The 18,653-nt window shown below is 44.1% G+C and overlaps 1 pseudogene; it reads left to right on the forward strand.

Annotated features, from left to right (window-relative positions):
- LOC123482480 overlaps positions 1-18,258 on the forward strand; it is a 38,702-nt pseudogene extending 20,444 nt beyond the window's left edge.
- Positions 18,259-18,653: the final 395 nt, after the last annotated feature.

Genomic DNA, 18,653 nt, shown 5'->3' on the forward strand with positions numbered 1-18,653 from the left:
GACGAGGCTCAGCTCGCCGATCATATATGCTCTTCATCCTGTCCTGTGAAGATGATAGCTTCTCTTTAGCCATTTCACCAGCGGCATACAAGCGTCGCCGAAAATCACACACATATGATAACAGGGACTGAGGAGGCTCGGGAGACTTCCAGTCATCCTGGAGAACAGATAAAAGCCCACGCACCCTATGTCCAAACACTAGGTCATTTGGGCTAAAACCTGTGCTCTCCTGTGAAACCTCCCTAGCAGCTAACAGTAACCAAGGCAACCCCTCCTCCCAATCCTTATCCATCTCAGTACAATAAGATCTCAACAAAGACTTAAGCTTTTGATGGAAACGTTCCAGTGCTCCTTGACTTTGGGCATGATAAGCGCTAGCCAAGTTGTGTTTAATATGGAGTTGTTGGAGAACCTGTCCAAAGAGATTAGAGGTGAAATTAGATCCTTCATCACTTTGAATGACCTTAGGGATTCCAAACAGTGAGAAAAACTGAGTCAAAGCTTTTAACACAGACTTAGTCGTGATAGACCTGAGAGGATAGGCAGCAGGAAACCTAGTGGTCTGACACATCACAGTCAACAAATAATTACTACCCTTTCTGGAACGAGGCAGAGGACCAACACAGTCAATAATCAGATACTCAAAAGGGTTACTGAGTACAGGAATAGGGAACAGTGGTACCGGCTTAATAGCTTGATTAGGTTTACCAGTTAATTGACAGGTGTGACAAGTTTTGATGAAATCAGAAACATCCCTCTTTAATCTTGGCCAAAAGAAATGTCGTAATATGCGATTGTAGGTTTTTCTCACACCCATATGCCCAGCAACGTCGTTGTGAGAAGTTGTCAGCACCAACTCACGAAGCTTAACTGGTACCACAACCTGACTAATCGCCTCCCCCAGAAAACAACTACCATGAGACATCCACTTTCTCATCAGGACCTCCTCTTGGAGAAAATAGCCCTGTGCGACATCTCCCAACTGTTCCACAGACACAATTTGGTCCCGCAACTCTTCTAATGTAGGGTCTGTCCGTTGCGCCTCGATTAAATCGGAGCGGGATACAGATAACGGGATAACAGGGAAAACAGTAACAGACTTCTTTATGGTATTCTCGTTAGCCAGCTCCGTGACCAGGTCGTCATGGATCATAGAACGCGTCACTGCACACGCAGAAAACACCTCTGGGAAATTCTGCGCCCTCTCATCAGGAATCCCTACAATTGACGGCTTAGTGGAAACCACTAAAGATGGAGACACGATAGGCCACACACGCTCCCCAGCCAAGTTATTTCCAAGGATCACGTCAATACCCTCAATAGGCAATGAAGGACGCACCCCCACAACAACCTCACCTTTCACCAGTCCACAATCCAACATCAGTTTATGCAATGGAACTGACAGAGTGTTCAAACCTATTCCCCTGATTAGAACACTATTCCCCGAATCAGTCTCCGCAGAGAAGGGTAACACAGACTCCAACACAAATGATTCAGAGGCACCTGTGTCTCTTAGGATCTTTACTGGCACTAGGTTCTTACTTCCTACCATAGACACAAAACCCTCCGTAACGAAAGGTAAATAGTCGGGATCAATATAACCCTTCACCTGGCTCCGGGCAGGAGACAATGCGTCATGAGTGAACTGATGTGGAACAGGCGCGGCTAACGCTGCAGGCCTCGATTTACCATAAGCACCTGTACTGAATTTACCCCTAGATCTAAGAATCGGACATTCATTTTTCCAATGACCTAATTCTTGACAGTAGTGACACTCTTGACCAACGTCAGTTTTACCACGGGTATCAGGCTCAACCCTATTTGAATGAAACTCTGCCCGGGAACCGAAGTATCTCGGCGAGCGAGGCCCAAATCTCTGCGAACGCCCCCACTCACTCCGAATACGGGGTTCTGCAAAAACATTTTTGTGAGTCAACACATATTCATCTGCCAAAACCGCAGCTTCAGCAACAGTCTTTATTTTTCGTTCGTTAATGTACGTCGCTATACGATCAGGGATTGTGTCCTTAAATTGTTCTAACATAATCAGATCACACAGCCCTTGGAAAGTCATAACTGCAGAGGCAGAACACCAGCGATTGAACTGTGAAGATAATATTCGCGCAAACTCAACATGAGTCTGCTGATCATCCCTTTTTAAAGTTCTAAATCGTTGGCGGTAAGCCTCAGGGACCAATTCGTAACTCTGTAACACAGCCGTTTTAACCTTCTCATAACTAACACTGTCTGCTACGCTAAGAGCTGAATATGCTTCTTGCGCTTTACCAGTCAGCACACACTGCAACATCAAAGTGCGATCAGAATCAGGCCAACTCCTAGCGTCAGCAACACGCTCAAACAACGGAAAGAATGTCTCCGGGTCCTTTTCATTAAACTGGGGCAACAACCGTAAATTCCCTACAACATCAAATGTCTCTGGATTACGACCAAAAGAGGAACGACCCCTAGGTAACTCTGGGTCACCTTCCCAGAGCAAACTCTCCCCTGAGAGCTTTCCTTCCCTAACCAACTCTAGTCGCTCTTGTTGCAGCTTGATTTTAGCACGCTCCATATCCTGTTTAAATTCCAATTCCCTTTCATATTTTACACGATCATGCCCTAGCTGTAACAGAAGCAGTTCTTTCTGCTGTTCAAAAAGAAGACTACTATGACTAACCGATGGAACGGTCATTGTAACATATCGGGGAGACAACGTGTCCTCATCAGAGGCTGCCCCAGTGGTAACATCCAGAATACCACTCTCCATCAAATTGGCCTTCAATATTAACCTAATAGAATTTTTAGACGTTTATCACTAATTTCAACCTTGTAGTGTTCAGCAACCTTCAACAGCTGTTCTTTAGTACATAATTCTAACAGTTCTTCTGATGGAAAGCGAATGAACTCGTCTACATTAGACGCCATGATCAGGGAAAAAAAAATTAAATATATATAGATCATAATAATCTTGCTCAACCCCTCTGCTGAGCACACCAGACACAAGAGAAATACAATCACACCGAGCACCACAGAAAAGAGCTGGGATATGGAGCTTCCCCAAAACCTACAATAACTCAACCCTAGTCTTCGTGCAGATTTGCGGTGGGTAATTACGCACTGTAGCCCGCTGGCAAGGAATTAAACCCCCCAGCACGCTGGTAGATTTCCCCAAGCCACGGATGTGCCCCCGAGACAACTGCTCAGTCCACTGACACCACACAAAAATAACAAACATTTAACCATGCCCAACGTATCCCAAAACAAACACGTCACTAAGCCTATCAGGGGAAAAAGCTATAGCTCCGGGTAGCAAATGTCACTACCCTACCCAATCTCCCACTGAGGTACACAGCCAATTGTACTCACCTCAGACCGATGTCCCAACAGCGAGTAGAGCAAGAGTTTCCAGGCTGGGCAGGGACTGGAAACTAACCAATGTACTCTCTCCAACGCAGTACAAAACCCACAGGCAACCAATACTGGCCTATCAAACTCAAACAAACTAACAAAATTTACAAAGAAAAACCCTACAGAATTGGACATTAACTCCACGTTCTCCCAAACACAACCAGTTCAAAATCCCAGACGAGCCCCCACTTGTCACGAACCGGCTCAAGTTCGTAACAAAAGGGAGACACGTGGAGACAAGGAGTACTCAAAGTATATATTTATTAATTAAAGTAAACTAAATCAAATAACAATGGTGTGTGTAATCAGTAATCAGTAGTGTACGTGAGTGTTTGCATGCATAAATGTAATATGGAAAAGTGTTGAAAAGTGCCAAAGCAACCAACCCAAAAAAGCCTCAAAAATATCACAACCAAGATCAAAGTATCTGCCTGGAGAGAGTCTCCCCAATAAATGTGGAAGAGGTCCATTTATCCTGGGACACACCCGGCCCAGGTGTTTCCCATGTAGCTGACGACCCCCCCAACTCCGCCCACCGACATCCTAATAAGGAAACAAGAGCAAAGAGAGAATACGGCAGACAGAGTGGGAGGGTCGTCACACAGGTAACGAGTTCAAACAGGTGCAGTTAATACATGTAATGAGTGGAGAACAGGAGGGCTTCTTAAAGAAAAACTAACAGGTCTGTGAGAGCCGGAATTCTTACTGGTTGGTAGGTGATCAAATACTTATGTCATGCAATAAAATGCAAATTAATTACTTAAAAATCATACAATGTGATTTTCTGGATTTTTGTTTTAGATTCTGTCTCTCACAGTTGAAGTGTACCTATGATAAAAATTACAGACCTCTACATGCTTTGTAAGTAGGAAAACCTGCAAAATCGGCAGTGTATCAAATACTTGTTCTCCCCACTGTATGTGAGTGTTGCAAGGATACATTGGTATTGTTGAAAAAGTATTATCTTAGATCAAAGACCTTACCACATGCTTATCCCATTGCAGTTCAAAATAGTTTCAAACTCTTTCCAGCAGTAGGCAATGTCCGTGTCCTATACAGAGACATCCTGCATCTGCTGATAGATAAACACATTTGGGTAAATCTAAGGCTTCTTCAAAAGACTCTGGTGGCATGACATTCCTTGGCATATGTACTTATGATTAGGTATTAAATATCTACACTCAGAAAATGAATGGTTCTTTAATCCTGTACTGTCATTCAATAGGGAGTGTTTCAATGAAGGGTAGGTCATTAGAGCATGAAGTATGTAGCCGGTGTAATTAAACATTTCCTTCCCCTGGTTCACCAAGTTCAGTCACTGGAGTGTGTAGCAGCGTGCACTTGTGTGTGTGTGTGTGTGATATTATTCAATTTGCCCTAATACGAACGTTACAGGGGAGAGCTATTATGCAAATATTTGTTCAGTGACAAAGGGGGGAAAAAATCATTGTTCAGTTGGACGAATTTGGAGAGGTGTACTTATGAATATCCGAGCTACTTGTCTTCAAGAGTTCAGGTCCAGACGGAGTCACAGAAGAGGGCCTTGTGTTCTCCCTATAGCCCAGACCTGGCATGGAAATAGCTCTGATATTATCCTCTTATGTCCCTGTGAACTACTGCAACCACTAAACAAACACATTATTCCTCACCTCTAGGTGGCAATGGTGTCAAAGGGAAAGCAGGAACGGCCCCTGCAAAACAAGAATAGTCCCAGTAAGCAAAATGACGTTGAAAAGACGTCTACAAAATGTATTTTCCAGACGTTGAATTTAGGTTGAATTTAGGTTCTGAATGAAAGGTGAAAGGGTATTTTCTGTATGTTTAAAATACATATTTTCCAGGACGTTGAAAAGGCATTTTTTTCCGGACGTTGAAAAATATGTATTTTCCGGACTTTGAAATCATGTTCATTTTCAGTTCTGAATGAAAGGTGAAAATAAGTAATTTATAGATGTCTATGTTTGGACCTTTATTAAGGCTGGTCCAGACCGGACTAAATCTGAACCAAACATAGACGTCTATGATTGGTCTCAGGGAAGCTCATCTGCGTGCTCGTTGTCCTCACCAGGGTCTTGACCTGACTGCAGATCGGCGTCGTAACCGACTTCAGTGGGCAAATGCTCACCTTCGATGGCCACTGGCATGCTGGAGAAGGATGAATCCCGGTTTCAACTGTACCGGGTAGATGGCAAGCAGCGTGTATGGGGTCATGTGGGTGAGTGGTCTACTGATGTCAACGTTGTGAACGGAGCGCCCCATGGTGGTGGTGGTGGGGTTATGGTATGGGCAGGCATAAGCTATGGACAATGAATGCACAGAGATACCGTGACGAGATCCTGAGGCCCATTGTCATGCCATTCATCCGCTGCCATCACCTCATGTTTCAGCATGATCAATTGTTGCATGGTGCGTTTATATTTTTGTTCAGTGTATATCGTACAGGTGTCTCAACTAAAATATATATCCCAGACAAGATTAAAGAATGGGACAAAGTGAATATAAGTCGGTGCTTGCATCCGTAGCAGTTTGTATGAATTTGAGTGGTTACATACAATACATGTTGACAGAATGGCTGCGAGACAGAGAGACTGTTGCTGTACTCCTAAGGCCCTTGCTTCCGGAACCACTGAAGACCCCAGTATTCAGTCAGGAAGCTTGAAGAAGATGTGTGTCACCATCCAAGCCCATGTCACAGCATGTAGTGGCCTGATAGGGAGATGACAATAAATGCATGATGTACCTTTCATCATCAAAGCCATGTTCATTGCACATGTTGTTGAGCAATTCAACCTTTGTGTTAGTCATTGATATATTGAAATTCACATACAAATATTCAGTTCATAGAAATTGGCTGACATACCTCTATGGTCCTGTGGTAAAAGACTGTTGTGCAAGGTATTGGGCAACAGATTTCTTCCCGGGCCCGTATTCACAAAGCGTCTTGAGAATAGGAATAGTGATCTAGGACCAGCTCCCCCTTGTCAATGTAATCATATTCATTGTGATATAAAAGGCAAAACTGATTCTAAATCAGTACTCCTACTCTGGGAAGCTTTGTGAATACGGGCCCTGGTCTGTCTGCATGCTGCTTTTCTAGTGAACTCCCTCTTCATCTGAAATGAAACAACACAAAAACATTAATAAGAATTAGCCTAGTCAGTCAGTAACTTAGTTAACTGAAACACTAATGTAAATGTGCACAAGCCTATTCAGCCAAATTATACAAAAACAACATAGCCTATTTGCAGTGAAATCAAGAGGGGCATTTTTTTTGCCAACTTTTTCAGTTCACCAGTGCATCAATAAACAGGCAGGGGAACGAAGTGGTTTGACAAAAAGTGTTCACAATAGTCAGTATTATAGCTAGCAAACATATAGTTGTTATTTTCTAGAAACCTAGCTACAGTCCACTTAGCTAGCTAAGGTGGTGAACTCAGACTGCTGGTGGGAGTTAGATAACGTTACCTGACTTCCTCCAGCAGTTTCAAGCTAGCTAATGGTATTTTTATCAACTTTATCAACCAGATGGATAGCTTAGCAAATATAGCTATTCGTTTTCCCCTCGCATGATTGGAACCGCAGGAGCCTCGGTCTGGCTCTGGTGCCACGGTGCCAGAACCGGTTGGTAACCTAAAACACATTGGAATCGATTAGCCTTTTAAAACTACTCAACAGACTATTTTCTCATTTTTTACACAGTTCCTCTTCACCATTCATTGACACAGAACATATACACCACCGTTCAAAAGTTTGGGGTCATGTAGAAATTATTGTTTTCGAAAGAAAAACTTTTTCTTTGTCCATTAAAATAACATCAAATTGATCAGAAATACAGTATAGACATTGTTCATGTTGTATATGGCTATTGTAGCTGGATTTGCTGATTTTTTATGAAATATCTACATAGGCGTACAGAAGCCCATTATCAGCAACCATCAGTCCTGTGTTCCAATGGCACATTGTGTTTGCTAATCCAAGTTTATCATTTTAAAAGGCTAATTGATCATTAGAAAACCCTTTTGCAATTATGTTAGCACAGCTGAAAACTGTTGTGCTGATTAAAGCAACAATACAACTGGCCTTCTTGTGACTAGTTGAGTATCTGGAGCATCAGCAATTGTGGGTTCGATTACAGGCTCAAAATGGCCAGAAACAAATAACTTTCTTCTGAAACTCGTCAGTCTATTCTTGTTCTGAGAAATGAAGGCTATTCCATGCGAGAAATTGCCAAGAAACGGAAGACCTCGTACAACGCTGTGTACTACTCCCTTCACAGAACAGCGCAAACTGGCTCTAACCAGAATAGAAAGAGGACTGGGAGGCCCCGGTGCACAACTGAGCAAGAGGACAAATACATTAGAGTGTCTAGTTTGAGAAACAGGCGCCTCACAGGTCCTCAACTGGCAGCTTCATTAAATATTACCCGCAAAACACCAGTCTCAACATCAACAGTGAAGAGGCGACTTCGGGATGCTGCCCTTCTAAGCAGAGTTGCAAAGAAAAAGCCATTTCTCAGACTGCCCATCTTAATCTTTTCTTTTTATTAGCCAGTCTGAGATATGGCCTTTTCTTTACAGTTAGAACCCAACAATTGTGAACATGAAAGAATAATCTGTAGTTGTAAACACATTCTCAAGCGTGTAACTGATGAGTTGTGAACACAAAACAATTTTGGGCAATAATTGCATTTGTACTGTGATGTCACGAGAGGCTGTGTCCTGGAGGGACGTTACATCCCCCTGAGGTGGCTGCAAACCCAGACAGCTATGGCTCCATCTGCTGGTATGGTCGGGAACTCCACCCCTGTATGGCCAATCTTCCCACGCAGCTGAAACAAATGAGGAGCTGATGAGCTGAAGGTTTGAGAAGTGAAGAGACACGGTCTCCAACCTGGGCTCTCTGGAGGACAAGAGTGCTGCACGTCCACTTCCATGAGGAATATAAGGATTTGGAGATACTTACCTTTGGGAAATACTCACCTTTGGATATATGCACCTGTGGAAATACGTGTGGGACATTTGGAAGGACGTTTTGCTGGGTTGGCCACTAGCTGCAACGTGGAATACAGTAAGACTGGGGAAAAGTTATTTGAGCGAGTGAGAGTTATGCTTTTGGATGTGGAAGAGACATCCCGGAACTGTTAACCCTTAAAGAGCCACAAGAGAACAGAATTGTGTTATAATTTCGTTAGTTTCCCAAGACCTTTAATAAAATCCTTGTTTTGATTGAACCTGGGCTCCTTGCACTACTTGAGCAATCCCGCTGAAAGCTGTGTAGCCTCTCGTGACGTCACAGATGGTGGAGAATACGGGCACGCTCAAGCGTTAATAGTGCATGTCGGAGGAGGATACCGAAGGTTTGATCACCCAGTTTTCCAAGTTGGCCGTAGGCTCCCCGCCGACTGAAATGGAGGACATATTGAAAGCCCTTGTTGCTGGCCAGCAAGCCCAGATGCAAACAAACGTGGCTCTCTTGGAGGAGCAAAAGAAAGCCAACCTTCTGAAGGCAGAGGAATTGCAGTTGCAGAGACAGAGGGTGGTCCAAAATACCCGCCCAATAAAGGCAAGTGACTTTATATCTAAGATGGGAGCTACCGATGACATTGAGGCATACCTGCATGCATTTGAGGCCACGGCCACTAGGGAAGCCTGGCCCAAGCAACAGTGGGTTGGTCTGTTAGCCCCCTTTCTAACCGGGGAAGCGCTGAATGCTGTCCGGGACCTGGGCCCTGACCAGGTTACTGACTATGATGCCCTGAAGTCTGAGATCCTCAGCAGATATGGACTCACAAAGTTTGGTATGGCCCAGCGCTTTCACAGCTGGACCTTCCAACCAGACCAACCTCCTCGGGCGCAGATGCATGAACTTGTCCGAATCGCAAGGAAATGGCTGGATCCGCAGAGGAATACAGCAGCGGCGGTGGTGGAGGCCGTTGTGGTGGATCGTTACCTACGCGCCCTGCCTTATGAGGCAAAACGGTTCATCAGTCAACAGGCCTTGACCACGGCTGATCTGACCGTGGAAGCTGTGGAAAAGTACCAGGCCACAGCGGAGATGCTGAATGCTTCCCGAAAAGACCCCAGGAGTGCGGCCCCACCACAAATGGGAAGAACCCGTCCAAAGGACCCCAAGGTCTCGAACCCAGCCACGTCAGGACTTATCCCGGCTCCAGGGGGAGCCAGAAACCAGGCGGGTCCAAGAAGAGTACACCAGGAGGGGGGAAACTCGACAGTGTTACCGGTGTGGGGAGATGGGACATATCTCCTGGCAGTGTGGGAAACCAGCCGATGAACCTATGCCCACTGCGGAGTCCTCCAGCTCAGCACCCACACACCGTTTTGCCTCGCTCTTGGGAGTCGTAGATGGCGGCCCAGATCGACCCCCCACCTGCCCGGTAACTGTGAATCACCATGATGTGGAAGCCTTACTGGATTCTGGTAGCCGGGCCACCCTGGTGCGTAAGGATTTGGTGGGCCCAACGTGTCTGACCCCGGGGAAAGTCCTCCCAGTTTCCTGTGTCCATGGGGACACCAGAGAATACCCCATTACTGAACTTACAATGACCAGCACACGGGGAACCATACACACGACGGCGGGGGTGGTTGATTCCCTCCCCGTCCCTGTCCTAATTGGACGAGACTGCCCAGCCTTTTACCCACTCTGGAGAGAGTCTCAGGAGAGGATAACCCGAGTACCTCGGAAACGGAGAGGCAAGACTCATCCTGGGAAGGCTCCGGTGCAATCCTCTGAGTTACTCACTCCCGCCCGGGCTCTGATAGGGATGGCAGGTGCCCAGACCGACACAGAGACGGAGCTACAGAATCTGGACAAAGAACTGTCTGGTCTGAAGGGGACCGCTGAGAGGTATCGTTTGTTAAAGCAACAGTTAGACATGAAGACAGAAGAGTTAGATATCCTCCAGGCTAAACTCCAACAGAGCTCCTTCCATAAGCAACAGGAGGAGCTGGAGAGGCTGCGCAGGACCATCGAGGAGTGTGAGGAGACCCTGCGCAGTAGTAAGGAGGTCCAGAAGAAGGCAGAGGAGAAGTACAAGGTGTTGGAGAACAAGATGAAGAATGCGGAGGCAGAGAGAGAGAAGGAACTGAAAGCTGCTCAACAGAAGCTAAACTCTGCTAAAACCAAGGCTGATGCGTTCAGTAAGAAACTCAAGGAGAGACAACAGGAGGCTGAGTCCCTGGTCCTAGAGTTGGAGGAGTTGAAGAGAGAGCAGTCTGGCAAGCACCACGGCAATGCGGACGCCCTCTCCCGGCGTGATGCCTTCTTCGCTGCCTTTACCCCGACGAGGACGTCGGTCCCGAGGAGGGGGATGTGTGATGTCACGAGAGGCTGTGTCCTGGAGGGACGTTACATCCCCCTGAGGTGGCTGCAAACCCAGACAGCTATGGCTCCATCTGCTGGTATGGTCGGGAACTCCACCCCTGTATGGCCAATCTTCCCACGCAGCTGAAACAAATGAGGAGCTGATGAGCTGAAGGTTTGAGAAGTGAAGAGACACGGTCTCCAACCTGGGCTCTCTGGAGGACAAGAGTGCTGCACGTCCACTTCCATGAGGAATATAAGGATTTGGAGATACTTACCTTTGGGAAATACTCACCTTTGGATATATGCACCTGTGGAAATACGTGTGGGACATTTGGAAGGACGTTTTGCTGGGTTGGCCACTAGCTGCAACGTGGAATACAGTAAGACTGGGGAAAAGTTATTTGAGCGAGTGAGAGTTATGCTTTTGGATGTGGAAGAGACATCCCGGAACTGTTAACCCTTAAAGAGCCACAAGAGAACAGAATTGTGTTATAATTTCGTTAGTTTCCCAAGACCTTTAATAAAATCCTTGTTTTGATTGAACCTGGGCTCCTTGCACTACTTGAGCAATCCCGCTGAAAGCTGTGTAGCCTCTCGTGACGTCACAGTACATATACGCATTTCACTTTCACGCGCTCAGACTTTTGGCAGTGATTTGCAAGCAAGGAGAGCAGGAGCTCTGGGAGGTGGATCCTGGATTCTGTATGGATACTGTATGGAGCCATATCGTGCCTTGCAAAAGTATTCATCCCCCTTGGCGTTTTTCCTATTTTGTTGCATTACAACCTGTAACTTAAATTGAATTTTATTTGGATTTCATGTAATGGACATACACAAAATAAATTTGTTCCAAAAAATTCTAAAAAATCAATAACGGAAAAGTGGTCCGTGCATATGTATTCACCCCCTTTGATATGAAGCCCCTAAATAAGATCTGGTGCAGCCAATTACCTTCAGAAGTCACATAATTAGTTAAATAAAGTCCACCTGTGTGCAATCTAAGTGTCACATGATCTCTCACATGATCTCAGTATATATACACCTGTTCTGAAAGACCCCAGAGTCTGCAACACCACTAAGCAAGGGGCACCACCAAGCAAGCTGTCACGATCGTCGACAGAAGCGGACCAAGGCGCGGCGTGATAGGCGAACATACTTTATTGTGTACTTAACAACATGAACAAAACAACAAACGAAACGATACGTGAAGTCCTAGGTTCTACACAAAACCTTACGGAACAAGATCCCACAAAATACTAGTGCCAAACAGGCTGCCTAAGTATGATCCCCAATCAGAGACAACGAGCTACAGCTGCCTCTGATTGGGAACCACCCTGGCCAACATAGATCAAAACGAACTAGAACCAAAAACATAGAAAACCAAAACATAGAAAATCCACACCCTGGCTCAACATATACAGTGAGGGAAAAAAGTATTTGATCCCCTGCTGATTTTGTACGTTTTCCCACTGACAAAGACATGATCAGTCTATAATTTTAATGGTAGGTTTATTTGAACAGTGAGAGACAGAATAACAACAAAAAAATCCAGAAAAACGCATGTCAAAAATGTTATAAATTGATTTGCATTTTAATGAGGGAAATAAGTATTTGACCCCTCTGCCAAACATGACTTAGTACTTGGTGGCAAAACCCTTGTTGGCAATCACAGAGGTCAGACGTTTCTTGTAGTTGGCCACCAGGTTTGCACACATCTCAGGAGGGATTTTGTTCTACTCCTCTTTGCATATCTTCTCCAAGTCATTAAGGTTTTGAGGCTGACGTTTGGCAACTCGAACCTTCAGCTCCCTCCACAGATTTTTTATGGGATTAAGGTCTGGAGACTGGCTAGGCCACTCCAGGACCTTAATGTGCTTCTTCTTGAGCCACTCCTTTGTTGCCTTGGCCGTGTGTTTTGGGTCATTGTCATGCTGGAATACCCATCCACGACCCATTTTCAATGCCACTGCTGAGGGAAGGAGGTTCTCACCCAAGATTTGACGGTACATGTCCCCGTCCATCGTCTCTTTGATATGGTGAAGTTGTCCTGTCCCCTTAGCAGAAAAACACCCCCAAAGCATAATGTTTCCACCTCCATGTTTGACGGTGGGGATGGTGTTCTTGGGGTCATAGGCAGCATTCCTCCTCTTCCAAACACGGCGAGTTGAGTTGATGCCAAAGAGCTCGATTTTGCTCTCATCTGACCACAACACTTTCACCCAGTTCTCCTCTGAATCATTCAGATGTTCATTGGCAAACTTCAGACGGCCCTGTATATGTGCTTTCTTGAGCAGGGGGACCTTGCGGGCGCTGCAGGATTTCAGTCCTTCACGGCGTAGTGTGTTACCAATTGTTTTCTTGGTGACTATGGTCCCAGCTGCCTTGAGATCATTGACAAGATCCTCCAGTGTAGTTCTGGGCTGATTCCTCACCGTTCTCAGGATCATTGCAACTCCACGAGGTGAGATCTTGCATGGAGCCCCAGGCCAAGGGAGATTGACAGTTCTTTTGTGTTTCTCCATTTGCAAATAATCGCACCAACTGTTGTCACCTTCTCACCAAGCTGCTTGGCGATGGTCTTGTAGCCCATTCCAGCCTTGCGTAGGTCTACAATCTTGTCCCTGACATCCTTGGAGAGCTCTTTGGTCTTGGCCATGGTGGAGAGTTTGGAATCTGATTGATTGATTGCTTCTGTGGACAGGTGCCTTTTATACAGGTAACAAGCTGCGATTAGGAGCACTCCCTTTAAGAGTGTGCTCCTAATCTCAGCTCGTTACCTGTATAAAAGACACCTGGGAGCCAGAAATCTTTCTGATTGAGAGGGGGTCAAATACTTAGTTCCCTCATTAAAATGCTAATCAATTTATAACGTTTTTGACATGTGTTTTTCTGGATTTTTTTGGTGTTATTCTGTCTCTCACTGTTCAAATAAACCTACCATTAAAATTATAGACTGATCATTTCTTTGTCAGTGGGCAAACGTACAACATCAGCAGGGGATCAAATACTTTTTTCCCTCACTGTAAGAGTCCCCAGAGCCAGGGTGTGACACAAGCGGCACTATGAAGAACAAGGAGCTCTCCAAAGAGGTCAGGGACAAGGTTTTGGAGAAGTACAGATCAGGGTTGGGTTATAAAAAAATATCAGAAACTTTGAACATCCCACAGAGCACCATTTAAAACCATTATTAAAAAATGGAAAGAATATGGCACCACAACAAACCTGCCAAGAGAGAGCCGCCCACCAAAACTAACAGACCAGGCAAGGAGGACATTAATCAGAGAGGCAACAAAGAGACCAAACATAACCCTGAAGGAGCTGCAAAGCTCCACAGCGGAGATTGGAGTATCTGTCCATAGGACCACTTTAAGCCGTACACTCCACAGAGCTGGGCTTTACGGAAGCGTGGCCAGTAGAAAAGCCATTGCTTAAAGAAAAAAATAAGCAAACTCGTTTGGTGTTCGCCAAAAGCCAAGTGGGAGACAAACATATGGATGAAGGTACTCTGGTCAGATGAGACAAAAATTGAGATTTTTTGCCATCAAGGAAGCTGCTATGTCTGGCGCAAACCCAACACCTCTCATCACCCCGAGAACACCATCCCCACAGTGAAGCATGCTGGTGGCAGCATCATGCTATGGGGATGTTTTTCATCGGTAGGGACTGGGAAACTGGTCAGAATTGAAGGAATGATGGATGGCGCTAAATACAGGGATATTCTTGAGGGAAACCTGTTTCAGTCTTCCAGAGATTTGAGAATGGGACGGAGGTTCACCTTCCAGCAGGACAATGACCCTAAGCATACTGCTAAAGCAACACTCGAGTGGTTTAAGGGGAAACATTTAAATGTCTTGTAATGGCCTAGTCAAAGCCCAGACTTCAATCCAATTAAGAATCTGTGGTATGACAAAGATTGTTGTACACCAACGGAACCCATCCAACTTGAAGGAGCTGGAGCAGTGTTGCCTTGAAGAATGGGTAAAAATCCAAGTGGCTAGATGTGCGTCAGCTCCACAATGCACTGGGGGACGTGAAGGACATCCAGAACTACCTGACAGAATTCAGCAATGACTAGAGGCAAAGCATCAACACCATTGAGAACCTGAAGGACGTAAAATATGCTGGGATGCATCATGCAACACAATCAGCTTGCCTCAGCTGTGGAGAACCTGAATAATATAATTTTCAGGTATGTTCAGCTGCACCATTACATACCACTTGATTGGAAAATATTATTGTTGGCTTGCATTGCATTTGATGTGACACTGTACAGTTACAATGTATTTGTGTATTAATATTTATCCTCCCTTCATGTGCAGCGCTAAGTCTAGGACAAAAAGGCTCCTAAACAGCTTCTACCCCCTAAACCATAAGACTGCTAAATAGTTAACCAAATAGCTACCCAGACTATCTGCATTGACCCTTTTTTCACTAATTATTTTTGACTCTATGCACACACACTGGACTCTACCCACACACTCACACATACTTACACTGACACTGACACTCCAACACATACACACACACACTCACTCACACATAACACGTACAGGCACACACACACACACTTACACACTCATCAAGTAAGCTGCTGCTACTGTCTATTATATATACTGTTGACTAGTCACTTTACCCCTTCCTATACAGTCGAAGTCGGAAGTTACATACACTTAGGTTGGAGTAATTAAAACTAGTTTTTCAACCACTCCACAAATGTCTTGTTAACAAACTATAGTTTTGGCAAGTCGGTTAGGACATCTACTTTGTGCATGACACAAATAATTTTTCCGATAATTGTTTACAGACAGATGATTTCACTTATAATTCACTGTATCACAATTCCAGTGGGTCAGAAGTTTACATACACTAAGTTGACTGTGCCTTTAAACAGCTTGGACATTTCCAGAAAATGATGTCATGGCTTTAGAAGCTTCTGATAGGCTAATTGACATCATTTGAGTCAATTGGAGGTGTACCTGTGGATGTATTTCAAGGCCTACCTTAAAACTCAGTGCCTCTTTGCTTGACATCATGGGAAAATCAAAAAGAAATCAGCCAAGACCTCAGAAAAATTATTGTAGACCTCCACAAGTCTGGTTCATCCTTGGGAGCAATTTCCAAACGCCTGAATGTACCACATTCATCTGTACAAACAATAGTACGCAAGTATAAACACCATGGGACCACGCAGCCGTCATACCGCTCAGGAAGGAGACGCGTTCTGTCTCCTAGAGATGAACGTACTTTGGTGCAAAAAAGTGCAAATCAATCCCAGAACAACAGCAAAGGACCTTGTGAAGACAAAAGTATATATATATATATATCCACAGTAAAACGAGTCCTATATCGACATAACCTGAAAGTCCGCTCAGCAAGGAAGAAGCCACTGCTCCAAAACCGCCAGAAAAAAAGCCAGACTACGGTTTGCAACTGCACATGGGGACAAAGATCGTACTTTTTGGAGAAATGTCCTCTGGTCTGATGAAACAAAAATAGAACTGTTTGGCCATAATGACCATCGTTATGTTTGGAGGAAAAAGGGGCTGCTTGCAAGCCGAAGAACACCATCCCAACCGTTAAGCATGGGGGTGGCAGCATCATGCTGTGTGGGTTCTTTGCTGCAGGAGGGACTGGTGCACTTAACAAAATAGATGGCATCATGAGGAAGGAAAATTATGTGGATATATTGAAGCAACATCTCAAGACATCAGTCAGGAAGTTAAAGCTTGATCGCAAATGGGTCTTCCAAATGGACAATGACCCCAAACATACTTCCAAAGTTGTGGCAAAATGGCTTAAAGACAACAAAGTCAAGGTATTGGCCATCACAAAGCCCTGACCTCAAACCTGACTCAGTTACACCAGCTCTGTCAGGAGGAATGGGCCAAAATTCACCCAACTTATTGTGGGAAGCTTGTGGAAGGCTACCCGAAACATTTGACCCAAGTTAAACAATTTAAAGGCAATGCTACCAAATACTAATTCAATTTTATTTTATTTTTATTTTATATAGCCCTTCGTACATCAGCTAATATCTCGAAGTGCTGTACAGAAACCCAGCCTAAAACCCCAAACATTTGCTGATTGTTGGATGCATTTGCTAACTTCTCACCGCTACAATAACTGGGGGAGGTTAGTATTTTTTGGGAGGTATGACATTTGTGCTTCTGTAACTTTGTCAATCATCATTATTCACGATTCATTCAGGACTATCCATAATCATGGTAGCATCCACATTAATGTAGAAGTGTTTAGAAACGTATTATATTCGTATATACAATAAATGTGACTCCAAAATGACATAATACATTATTTACCATTCATTTCTATTGGGCACAAAAAAGTCTGAAACACAACCAAAACAAACAGCAAATGCATCCAAGAAGTTTGTAGAGTCACATGCTTGATGCAATCATTGCGTTCTAGGAATATGGGACCAAATACTCAACTTTGTACTACTTTAATACACATAAGTGAATTTGTCCCAATACTTTAGGTCCTCTAAAATGGGGGGACTGTGTACAAAAAGTGCTGTAATTTCTAAATGGTTGAAAATACCCTTTAGTTAAAGCTGACAGTCTGCACTTTAACCTCATTGGATTTTAAATGATACAATGACAAAGTGCTGGAGTACAGAGCCAAAACAAACCAAAAAATTGTCACTGTCTGATTACTTTTGGAGCTCACTGTTTATATACCATATCCCTGTTTGTCTCATCAGCCTACATTTCGTTAACCAACAACTGGGGGAAACTAAGTGGTCTAGAGATGCTACAGTAAGTTACTTTCAGTGATGGAACTTCAGGATTTTGGTGATGTGCTTAAGAGATGACCAGCAATCGGTGGTTGAGTGTATCAAAGGGTCCCTTTTTAAAAATGCAAACGAGAGGAATGAGGGAGCACTTCCTCTTCAGGAAACTCACTGCTGTAAGTGGAATACATAAGTGTTTTTTCCCCCAAGGAGATCTTCATCAGAAAATAAACACGTATTGATCTAACTAGTTAAGACTGCTAAATAGTTAGTTAAATAGTTAACCAAATAGCTACCTGCATTGACCCTTTTTGCCCTAACTTTTTTGACTCATCACATATGCTGCTGCTACTGTTTACTATCTGTCACTTTATTCCTAGTTATATGTGCATATCTACCACAATTACTTTATACCCCTGCACATCGACTCGGAACTGGTACCCCTTGTGTAGAGCCAACTCATTTTGTATCTATTATTATTTTTATCATTACGTGTTTTACTTTTCTATTATTTCTCTATTTTCTTTCTATCTGCATTGTTGGGAAGGGCCCGTAAGTAAGCATTTCACTGTTAGTTCACACCTGTTGTTTACGAATCATGTGACAAATAACATTTGATTTGAACTAGTCAGTAAATTTCAGCCAATAACTTATGATTTCTGATGTAATTAAGCCACCTTTTCACTGCTATTTCCACTAATATTGTTATTGGTGTGTGTTGTAAAGTATCCTGCTGTTACAGTTTGTCTGTCTATCTCTGTTCTCCTCCAGGCTGAGGGGACTGACTGGCTGTGCGACTCCTTCACTGCCATAGCCGAGGTGTTCAAAATCAGACCCCACTGCGATCTGCTGCAGTTACTCTTCTATGTTCTACCTCCTTGCCTAAACTGAGTGCTGTGCCTTTCACTAGAACCAAGTGATCTCTTTGTATTTTGAGTGGAACATCCCCTCAACAACCTAAATGAACTTGTCAAAAATTTAATGCAGACACATTGAATGCAGCGAAGGTAAGTAGGAAAATATGTATCTATTTAACATAGAAATCACCAATTGAAATCACCAATTGTGTATTTTTTATAATTTGTAATCACTAATGTAGGATTTTAGTAGTAGAACTATACCTTTAATGTGTAATTAGACAAAATATTTTATGATGCTTGAAACATGAGTA

This window comes from Coregonus clupeaformis, chromosome 34 (genome assembly GCF_020615455.1).
Source record: "Coregonus clupeaformis isolate EN_2021a chromosome 34, ASM2061545v1, whole genome shotgun sequence".
Lineage (NCBI taxonomy): Eukaryota > Metazoa > Chordata > Actinopteri > Salmoniformes > Salmonidae > Coregonus > Coregonus clupeaformis.